Here is a 12,426-nt window from a genome sequence, read left to right on the forward strand (position 1 = left end):
CAAATATCTGGCATGGGGGAGGGGGGCTGGGAAGGGCTTGCCTTGACACAATAACAACAAAGCCAGGGTTGAATCAATTTCCTTTGTCCAGCATGACATGTAAAAGCTAGCATCAGTATTATCTAACTGTCATGTTCACAGTGTGTTTGTTGCTTTTAATAACCTCTTCAACAAGCTTTAATGTTGAGAGGAAATTATTGCACAGTATGTTGACACACATCAATCTACAGTTATTTTTTATTTATTTAATTAATCGACATTGTGTAATAGTAGGCCTACATAAGAAATAAGACAAATATATAATTTAAAACAAATAATCTCAATCTCACCTCTTTGTAAACATTAAAAAGGACATGTTGATCAATCAGGGAGTCTAGGTGTGTCTTTAGGCATGGGATGACAAGGAAACGGAGAGATGGCCTGTAAAACCAGGTGAAACCGGATTCCCTGTGTGTGTAACCCTAATGGAACCCTATCATAGTCTAAATAGTGCACTACTTTAGGTCAAAGGTAATGTACTATATGGAATGTGGTGCCATTTGGGACGCACACCCTGTGTGTAACCCCCAGCCTGTGTATCTGGTTAAAACAAGAAAGGCAATAAACACTACAGAATCACTTGAATAACAACATCCTGTCAGCCTGTTCCACACAGCAACACTTCCTGGTTCAAGAGAAGTGTTACAAAATAAGAAACACACAAAAAAATGTTACAAAGGAAACACAAATTGGTCTCAATGTGAACCCACACCCACTATCACTTAGGTTACGTGTGCATTTAAAAAAAAAAAAAAAACATTTGGCCCGGCGTTGTCTGGGTTTGGCCGGGGTAGGCTGTCATTGTAAATAAGAATTTGTTCTTAATAACTGACTTGCCTAGTTAAATGAAAAAAACAATTTTAAAAAATGTATGCGTTGACCCTTTTTACACCAACTCTTTTGACTCATCACATACGCTGCTGCTACTGTTTACTATCTATCCTCTTTCCTACTCACTTTATCCCTACCTATATGTACATATCTACGGCTTGGTACTGGTACCCCGTGTATATAGCCAAGTTATCATTACTCTCATTGTGTATTCATTCCTTGTGTTATTCATTCTCGATTTGTCTCTCTGCATTGTTGGGATGGACCCGTAAGGAAATATTCCACTGTTAGTCTACACCTGTTGTTTATTAAGCATTTGACAAGTAACATTTGATTTGATTTTATATGCCCTCATCTGCCCTCACCCACCAATGGAAAAGAACAAACTATACTAAATATTTACACAGACGTTTTCCTGCTGCTCCTAGTTCTTAGTAACATCTCTCAGCCCTCTCTGTCAATATACTTCTCCACCCTGCTTTGCCTGTTCAGGAATACAACCAGCAAGTTAATAGTCTCATTTCACAGCCGCTCAGTTAGTACCAGAGAACCACCCACCCCCCATGGGACCTCTCATAACACACATGATCAATGCCCTCTGTTAGTTCTTACATAACTGGATGGCATGGTTTATGCCAAGAGGCATAAACTCCACTTATCACTCCAGTTATCCAATGATTGACTTTTTACAATCATGGCTTCTAGGAAGGGCCATCGAGAGGTGTAAAAAGGAATGAGGAAAGGAGGAGGAGGTATGGGAGTGGTGGAAAACAACCCCACTTATCTCCCCTACTGCCGTCCTATCATGACGTCTATTTTATTCAAGTAACAGTTCACAGTCATCCGTACTGTGATAAGACTTGAATCTGTCAGTCCATCTGGTGTAGGAAGTATCTGTCAGGACATGTTGTCATGACGTAGCCGTGACGTCGCCGGAGCAATGACTCAGCTCGCCCCTCCAGGCTCCAACACTTTAAAGACCAGGGCATGCTGGGTAAATCAACCGCTCAATCAAACTGTCAGAGTCCCAAATGGCACCCTATTCTATATGTAGTACACTGGTTTTGACCAGAGCCCATAAGGGTAGTGTAAAGGGATTGGGACTAGGGTGCCATTTGGGACGGATGTCACTGAGGAGATTCAAATGTCTCAGTCAGTGAGCGAGCGAGGCTTCACACAACCAGCCAGGCATGAGGACTGGGCTGTTATGAGTCATTCTGGTGTTAGCAGTTGATGTTATTCTGTAATAACACAGACCCCAAACCAAATCAGGGGGAGGTAAACAGGTTTATTCAAATAGGACAAATCATGCTTGGAAGTAGATGGTCATTCTCCCCTGTCCTCAGTGATCCTCTCCAGTGATGCTCTCCTAGTGGTTCTGTCCTGTGGTTCTCTCCTGTGGTTCTGTACTGTGGTTCTCTCCTGTGGTTCTCTCCTGTGGTTCTCTCCAGTAGTTCTCTCCAGTGGTTCTCTCCAGTGGTTCTCTCCTGTGGTTCTCTCCTGTGGTCCTCTCCTGTGGTCCTCTCCTGTGGTCCTCTCCTGTGGTCCTCTCCAGTGGTTCTCTCCTGTGGTTCTCTCCTTTGGTTCTCTCCTGTGGTCCTCTCCAGTGGTTCTCTCCTGTGGTTCTCTCCTGTGGTTCTCTCCTGTGTTTCTCTCCAGTGGTTCTCTCCAGTGTTTCTCTCCAGTGGTTCTCTCCAGTGGTTCTCTCCAGTGGTTCTCTCCAGTGGTTCTCTCCAGTGGTTCTCGCCTGTTACGTAAAACCTGAGTTAATATGACATCTATATGTGGCACATTGTCTGTGAAACCCTTCAGATACCTACCACACCTTAGCTGATCTACCTACCACACCGTAGCTGATCAACCTACCACACCTTAGCTGATCTACCTACCACACCTTAGCTGATCTACCTACCACACCTTAGCTGATCAACCTACCACACCTTAGCTGATCAACCTACCACACCTTAGCTGATCAACCTACCACACCTTAGCTGATCTACCTACCACACCTTAGCTGATCTACCTACCACACCTTAGCTGATCTACCTACCACACCTTAGCTGATCAACCTACCACACCTTAGCTGATCAACCTACCACACCTTAGCTGATCTACCTACTAAACCTTAGCTGATCTACCTACCACACCTTAGCTGATCTACCTACCATACCTTAGCTGATCTACCTACCACACCTTAGCCGATCAACCTACCACACCTTAGCTGATCAACCTACCACACCTTAGCTGATCTACCTACTAAACCTTAGCTGATCTACCTACCACACCTTAGCTGATCTACCTACCACACCTTAGCTGATCTACCTACCACACCTTAGCTGATCAACCTACCACATGTGAAAGTGTGTGTGCTGCCTGCCTGTTGTCCTATTGAAGCCTGTCAGGTGACTTCCAGTTCCATTACCCATGGCTGTCAGGGGACTTCAATAGCAATGACTTCCAGTTCCATTACCCACGGCTGCCAGGGGACTTCAATAGCAATGACTTCCAGTTCCATTACCCACAGCTGCCAGGGGACTTCAATAGGAATGACTTCCAGTTCCATTACCCACGGCTGTCAGGGGACTTCAATAGGAATGACTTCCAGTTCCATTACCCACAGCTGCCAGGGGACTTCAATAGGAATAACTTCCAGTTCCATTACCCACAGCTGCCAGGGGACTTCAATAGGAATGACTTCCAGTTCCATTACCCACAGCTGCCAGGGGACTTCAATAGGAATGACTTCCAGTTCCATTACCCACAGCTGCCAGGGGACTTCAATAGGAATGACTTCCAGTTCCATTACCCACAGCTGCCAGGGGACTTCAATAGGAATGACTTCCAGTTCCATTACCCACGGCTGTCAGGGGACTTCAATAGGAATGACTTCCAGTTCCATTACCCACAGCTGCCAGGGGACTTCAATAGGAATGACTTCCAGTTCCATTACCCACGGCTGGCAGGGGACTTCAATAGCAATGACTTCCAGTTCCATTACACACAGCTGTCAGGGGACTTCAATAGCAATGACTTCCAGTTCCATTACCCACGGCTGTCAGGGGACTTCAATAGGAATGACTTCCAGTTCCATTACCCACGGCTGGCAGGGGACTTCAATAGCAATGACTTCCAGTTCCATTACCCACAGCTGGCAGGGGACTTCAATAGCAATGACTTCCAGTTCCATTACCCACAGCTGCCAGGGGACTTCAATAGGAATGACTTCCAGTTCCATTACCCACGGCTGGGAGGGGACTTCAATAGCAATGACTTCCAGTTCCATTACCCACAGCTGTCAGGGGACTTCAATAGCAATGACTTCCAGTTCCATTACCCACAGCTGGCAGGGGACTTCAATAGCAATGACTTCCAGTTCCATTACCCACAGCTGCCAGGGGACTTCAATAGGAATGACTTCCAGTTCCATTACCCACGGCTGGGAGGGGACTTCAATAGCAATGACTTCCAGTTCCATTACCCACAGCTGTCAGGGGACTTCAATAGCAACGACTTCCAGTTCCATTACCCACGGCTGTCAGGGGACTTCAATAGGAATGACTTCCAGTTCATTACCCACGGCTGTCAGGGGACTTCAATAGCAATGACTTCCAGTCCATTACCCACGGCTGTCAGAGGACTTCAATAGGAATGACTTCCAGTTCATTACCCACGGCTGTCAGAGGACTTCAATAGGAATGACTTCCAGTTCCATTACCCACGGCTGGCAGGGGACTTCAATAGGAATGACTTCCAGTTCCATTACCCACGGCTGCCAGGGGACTTCAATAGGAATGACTTCCAGTTCCATTACCCACAGCTGCCAGGGGACTTCAATAGGAATGACTTCCAGTTTCATTACCCACGGCTGCCAGGGGACTTCAATAGGAATGACTTCCAGTTCCATTACCCACGGCTGCCAGGGGACTTCAATAGGAATGACTTCCAGTTCCATTACCCACGGCTGGCAGGGGACTTCAATAGGAATGACTTCCAGTTCCATTACCCACGGCTGTCAGGGGACTTCAATAGGAATGACTTCCAGTTCCATTACCCACGGCTACCAGGGGACTTCAATAGGAATGACTTCCAGTTCCATTCTCCACGGCTGTCAGGGGACTTCAATAGGAATGACTTCCAGTTCCATTACCCACGGCTGTCAGGGGACTTCAATAGGAATGACTTCCAGTTCCATTACCCACGGCTGCCAGGGGACTTCAATAGGAATGACTTCCAGTTCCATTACCCACGGCTGCCAGGGGACTTCAATAGGAATGACTTCCAGTTCCATTCCCCACGGCTGTCAGGGGACTTCAATAGGAATGACTTCCAGTTCCATTACCCACGGCTGTCAGGGGACTTCAATAGGAATGACTTCCAGTTCCATTCCCCACGGCTGCCAGGGGACTTCAATAGGAATGACTTCCAGTTCAATTCCCCACGGCTGCCAGGGGACTTCAATAGGAATGACTTCCAGTTCCATTCTCCACGGCTGTCAGGGGACTTCAATAGGAATGACTTCCAGTTCCATTACCCACGGCTGTCAGGGGACTTCAATAGGAATGACTTCCAGTTCCATTACCCACGGCTGCCAGGGGACTTCAATAGGAATGACTTCCAGTTCCATTACCCACGGCTGCCAGGGGACTTCAATAGGAATGACTTCCAGTTCCATTCCCCACGGCTGTCAGGGGACTTCAATAGGAATGACTTCCAGTTCCATTACCCACGGCTGTCAGGGGACTTCAATAGGAATGACTTCCAGTTCCATTACCCACGGCTGGCAGGGGACTTCAATAGGAATGACTTCCAGTTCCATTACCCACGGCTGTCAGGGGACTTCAGTAGGAATGACTTCCAGTTCCATTACCCACGGCTGCCAGGGGACTTCAGTAGGAATGACTTCCAGTTCCATTACCCACGGCTGCCAGGGGACTTCAATAGGAAGGACTTCCAGTTCCATTACCCACGGCTGCCAGGGGACTTCAATAGGAATGACTTCCAGTTCCATTACCCACGGCTGCCAGGGGACTTCAATAGGAATGACTTCCAGTTCCATTACCCACGGCTGCCAGGGGACTTCAATAGGAATGACTTCCAGTTCCATTCCCCACGGCTGTCAGGGGACTTCAATAGGAATGACTTCCAGTTCCATTACCCACGGCTGTCAGGGGACTTCAATAGGAAGGACTTCCAGTTCCATTACCCACGGCTGCCAGGGGACTTCAATAGGAATGACTTCCAGTTCCATTCCCCACGGCTGCCAGGGGACTTCAATAGGAATGACTTCCAGTTCCATTACCCACGGCTGTCAGGGGACTTCAATAGGAATGACTTCCAGTTCCATTACCCACGGCTGCCAGGGGACTTCAATAGGAATGACTTCCAGTTCCATTACCCACGGCTGTCAGGGGACTTCAATAGGAATGACTTCCAGTTCCATTACCCACGGCTGGCAGCGTGTGATACTGTGCTTCATCTTTCCCTCTAAGTGAATTTAGAGTGATCATCCGGATCCATTCTGCTCCAGCAGATATATGGCCGTCTCCCAAATGGCACCCTATTCCCTTTATAGTGCACTAAATTTGACCTGAGCCCAGAGGCCCCAATGGGCCCTGATCATAAGTAGTGCACTATACAGGGCATAGGGTGCCATTTGGGACACAGTAGGATATAATCCCCAGAGAGTACAGCTGCTGTCTGTTTAATCTGGCTCTGCCAACACACACAATGGGTTTAGTACAGCGCTTTGATATTACCACCATGATTCAATTAAAATTCCCTAATTAAAATGAAAGCGTGCACATGAATTGTGAACACGCACGCACACGCACACACACACACACACACACACACACACACACACACACACACACACACACACACACACACACACACACACAGGGAGCTGAAGGCTGGACACATTGTTTTAGAGGATTTTCTAATAGTCCATTCACAGTAGTGATGTCACAAAAATTATCCCCACTTCATGATTATCTCCTGTATTCACAGACCAATCAGAGTTGATATAGAAGGTGGTTACATCATGATTATCTCCTGTATTCACAGACCAATCAGAGTTGATATAGAAGGTGTTTACATCATGATTATCTCCTGTATTCACAGACCAATCAGAGTTGATATAGAAGGTGGTTACATCATGATTATCTCCTGTATTCACAGACCAATCAGAGTTGATATAGAAGGTGGTTACATCATGATTATCTCCTGTATTCACAGACCAATCAGAGTTGATATAGAAGGTGGTTACATCATGATTATCTCCTGTATTCACAGACCAATCAGAGTTGATATAGAAGGTGGTTACATCATGATTATCTCCTGTATTCACAGACCAATCAGAGTTGATATAGAAGGTGGTTACATCATGATTATCTCCTGTATTCACAGACCGATCAGAGTTGATATAGAAGGTGGTTACATCATGATTATCTCCTGTATTCACAGACCAATCAGAGTTGATATAGAAGGTGGTTACATCATGATTATTTCCTGTATTCACAGACCAATCAGAGTTGATATAGAAGGTGGTTACATCATGATTATCTCCTGTATTCACAGACCAATCAGAGTTGATATAGAAGGTGGTTACATAGACCACATGGCTAAAGGATATATATTGTCTACTGCATTTAGAGAACAAAGAAATATGGATTCATTTAGTTGGGATTCATTGTAATAACGATTTAATCCAGAAATATGTTTTTTTTTCTGAAGGAAGCAACACTTACTAAAATAATCACCATGGATACCTTTGGACTAATTAATTTGGATTCTACCGGATGGCCTAAAGAGTAATAAAGTAATGACTGAACTGAGTGAATATACTAAACTGGTCCCCAGTGTGTAGACTCAGTTTCATGCTCTGTGGATTCAGACCTCTCCTTTTGTCCTCTGCTCTCTGAGGCACACACTTAGAAGAAGACATGTTTGTAAGGTAGTGTTCTGATTTGCACATTGAAACATGCTGCCTTCTTGCAAGGTTTTACAAGCTGTCGAGGAACTAAGACACATTGCAGTATATGACATAACGACATTGAATGGATGATATGTCATTCCTGCCCAAGGCATGAATTTAAAGCTACTCTCTCTGTTCCTCTCTTCTTCCTCAAATCTTACCAACGTCCATTCAAGTCATACAATGTCCATTCAATTGACTTGTTTGGCCTAAACCGTAGATAATCTTAGTTGTGCTTACTTTACACACCCTGTTCATGCAAAAGGAACTGTAAAATGTGGAGGTTTGTAAATGTCGTGCCTACTAATCAACCAACAGGTTGTTATGGAGCTTGAGAGTGAATGGACAAGTCAACAACAACCTCAACACCTGCAGTAACTCCAACTACAGTACTGTTGACATTACATATACGGATGGGCCTTGGACATCTGTCTGTGTGTGTGTGTGTGTGTGTGTGTGGTGTGTGTGTGTGTGTGTGTGTGTGTGTGTGTGTGTGTGTGTGTGGTGTGTAGTGTTGTGTGTAGTGTTGTGTTTGTGTGGGTGGTTTGTGGTGTGTGTGTGGGTGGTTTGTGGTGTGTGTGTGTGTGGGTGTGTGTGTGTGTGTGTGTGTGTGTGTGTGTGTGTGTGTGTGTGTGTGTGTGTGTGTGTGTGTGTGTGTGTGTGTGTGTGTGTGTGTGTGTGTGTGTGTGTGTGTGTGTGTGTGTATTGGCCATTGTTCCTGGCCCTGGATGATGTGTCTCGAGAAGGGGGTCAGCATGAAATTCGATCACCTTGGTTACACCACACGCACTGATACTCTCTGATCGTTCGTACATTCTGATTGGCTTTAAGGTAACCAATCCATGAGGCCACTGCTGTAAGTATTCTAATTCCCCGGGTATCTCACGGCCATAGCCTTCTATTACAATACAAGACAGTCACATGGCTACTCAGCTTGGCTTGACACAGAGACATTACATAATAAAAGTTCTCTGTCAGTCACGTTGAATCCAATGCGTACTGGAAGTCTATTAGCTCGCTGTACCAAAACAATACGCACTCCCTTGTAAACCCTCTGGAAGTACAGAGGCAGAACAAAACACACTGCCAGGTAGAAATGTAGGATTTTAATTTGATCACTCTTTTGTTTATGAGAATTTTTCTGCACCGCAGGACATGCAGATGGGCTTCATGATTGACATAAATTCCCTGAAAAGCTGGTATAAAACCGGTTATATTAACAGCATTGTACTTTTCATGTGGCCTAATTTTGGCCAGCTAACAGCTTTACCACCAGCCAAGCAACATCTTGAAGTAAACGTTCAACCCGGTTGCTGCAGGATTCTGTTATGCAATACTCTCTCTCCTTGTACAGTGTGAGTTGGATAGGTGGTTACAATGTATCTCCCTCTGATCTCCTCTGCAACTAAAGTAGTTACACAGTTCTCTCTCTCTCTCTCTCTCTCTCTCTCTGTGTCTCTCTCTCTCTCTGTGTCTCTCTCTCTCTCTGTCTCTCTCTCTCTCTCTCTCTCTCTCTCTCTCTCTCTCTCTCTCTCTCTCTCTCTCTCTCTCTCTCTCTCTCTCTCTCTCTCTCTCTCTCTCTCTCTCTCTCTCTCTCTCTCTCTCTCTCTCTCTCTCTCTCTCTCTCTCTCTCTCTCTCTCTCTCTCAAAAGTAGTGCACTATGTTGGGAATAGTGCGCCATTTTGGACACAGTCTATTCAAATGTATATCTCCCCACAGACTTAAGCTAAAGCCAAATAGAGATTGTCCTCTTTTTTTTTGGCCCTTTAGACCATGCAGGGTAGTACATTGAATGCGGGAATAGGGTGCCATTTGGGACTCATACTGAGTCCCCATACATTCCTGCATCCTTCATAATTAATTCCAGTGTCTATTCCTGACAGTCGAAATGCATGCTGGGGCTGGGTTCTATGGTGAATAGTCTATGAGAGTGTTTTCTCAACGGACCTTGTGTGTTTTGGCACAAGTTCAAGAGAAAAAGATAAAGTCGGCCAACAGTCCCATGAGTTAAAAACTAAACACTGGACAGATTTATACTAAACCTTTGATGGGGGCTTGAGATGTCTGATTATGTATGTCTTCCCTGATGCTCAGACCCTACACCCCAACCCGAGAACTCTGCTCTGACACCTCTTCCCTGATGCTCAGACCCTACACCCCAACCCGAGAACTCTGCTCTGACACCTCTTCCCTGATGCTCAGACCCTACACCCCAACCCGAGAACTCTGCTCTGACACCTCTTCCACGATGCTCAGACCCTACACCCCAACCCGAGAACTCTGCTCTGACACCTCTTCCACGATGCTCAGACCCTACACCCCAACCCGAGAACTCTGCTCTGACACCTCTTCCCTGATGCTCAGACCCTACACCCCAACCCGAGAACTCTGCTCTGACACCTCTTCCATGATGCTCAGACCCTACACCCCAACCCGAGAACTCTGCTCTGACACCTCTTCCATGATGCTCAGACCCTACACCCCAACCCGAGAACTCTGCTCTGACACCTCTTCCATGATGCTCAGACCCTACACCCCAACCCGAGAACTCTGCTCTGACACCTCTTCCCTGATGCTCAGACCCTACACCCCAACCCGAGAACTCTGCTCTGACACCTCTTCCCTGATGCTCAGACCCTACACCCCAACCCGAGAACTCTGCTCTGACACCTCTTCCACGATGCTCAGACCCTACACCCCAACCCGAGAACTCTGCTCTGACACCTCTTCCACGATGCTCAGACCCTACACCCCAACCCGAGAACTCTGCTCTGACACCTCTTCCACGATGCTCAGACCCTACACCCCAACCCGAGAACTCTGCTCTGACACCTCTTCCACGATGCTCAGACCCTACACCCCAACCCGAGAACTCTGCTCTGACACCTCTTCCACGATGCTCAGACCCTACACCCCAACCCGAGAACTCTGCTCTGACACCTCTTCCACGATGCTCAGACCCTACACCCCAACCCGAGAACTCTGCTCTGACACCTCTTCCACGATGCTCAGACCCTACACCCCAACCCGAGAACTCTGCTCTGACACCTCTTCCCTGATGCTCAGACCCTACACCCCAACCCGAGAACTCTGCTCTGACACCTCTTCCACGATGCTCAGACCCTACACCCCAACCCGAGAACTCTGTTCTGACACCTCTGGTCTCTTGGCCCCTCCCACCCCTACAGGAGGGCAGGTTCCGCTCAGCCCAGTCCAAGCTCTTCTCTGTCCTGGCACCCCGATGGTGGAACCATCTTCCCCCTGAAACTAGGACAGCAGAGACCCTGTCCATCTTCTGAAAACATCTGAAACCCCACCTCTTCAAAGAGTATCTTAAATAATCCCACAGCACCCTGACTCGCAGCCTCTCCGCACCCCTCTGGGGGGGGGGCCCCCCCCAAAAAAGATTTTTATTAAAAAGCCTTTCTTCCCCTCTTACTTGCTCTGACTTAGCTGATAGCTACTTTACTGAGGAATAATGTACTTACTACGACTGTGATATGTGGTTGTCTCACCTAGCTATTTTACGATAAATACACTAACTGTAAGTGGCTCTCGATATCCCTTATATTTCACTTAGACCTGTATTGTTGGACCTCAGAGCTTAAGATTGTCACTGTACCCTGTAATTACATGGTCAACCCTGTACATGTGACTAGTAAACTCTCTAATCTAATCTAATTAAAGCATCAGGGGGGGCAGGTAGCCTAGTGGTCAGAGGGGCGGCAAGTAGCCTAGTGGTCAGAGGGGCGGCAGGTAGCCTAGTGGTCAGAGGGGCGGCAAGTAGCCTAGTGGTCAGAGGGGCGGCAGGTAGCCTAGTGGTCAGAGGGGCGGCAAGTAGCCTAGTGGTTAGAGCGTTGGACTAGTACCCGAAAGGTTGCTGGATCGAATCCCCGAGCCAACAAGGTAAAAATCTGTTGTTCTGCCCCTGAACAAGGCAGTTAACACACTGTTCCTAGGCCGTCATTGTAAATAAGAATTTGTTCATAACTGACTTCCCAAGTTAAATACATTTTTTAAATTTTTAATCTGTCCTAAATTAAAGCTGGTTAATTAATCATTTTTAAATAGTTAATAGCTGTGACTAGTAGCCTACACTCCCCAGCTAGACTGATTAGGAACACCCAAGAGATCATCTTTCATTTCACAGGCAACCACTAGTGATGATGATGAGGGTTATTGTGAGGCCCACAATGTGCAGTCAACGTCCAGACAACGTTGGACGTTGACTGCAAATAATCCCTTATATCTAATTATAGTGGACAAAACATTATGAACACCTGCTCTTTTTATGACATGAATGGTCCACCACCCGAAGGACATCCAGCCAACTGGACACAACTGTGGGAAGCATTGGAGTCAACATGGGCCAGCATCCCTGTGGAACGCTTTCAACACCTTGTAGAGTCCAATGCCCTGATGAATTGTGGCAGAAAGGGGGGTTTTATACGCTCAGTGTTTACGTGACCTTTTGAATCATTGGTATGTCAGTATGACAAGGGGTTTTATATTGCCATCTAGTGGCCGGTATGAGGTCAAAAATCCACCAGAGCCAGAAAGCCATCCCGGGTTTTCTATC

This window comes from Salvelinus namaycush, unplaced genomic scaffold (genome assembly GCF_016432855.1).
Source record: "Salvelinus namaycush isolate Seneca unplaced genomic scaffold, SaNama_1.0 Scaffold78, whole genome shotgun sequence".
NCBI lineage: Eukaryota > Metazoa > Chordata > Actinopteri > Salmoniformes > Salmonidae > Salvelinus > Salvelinus namaycush.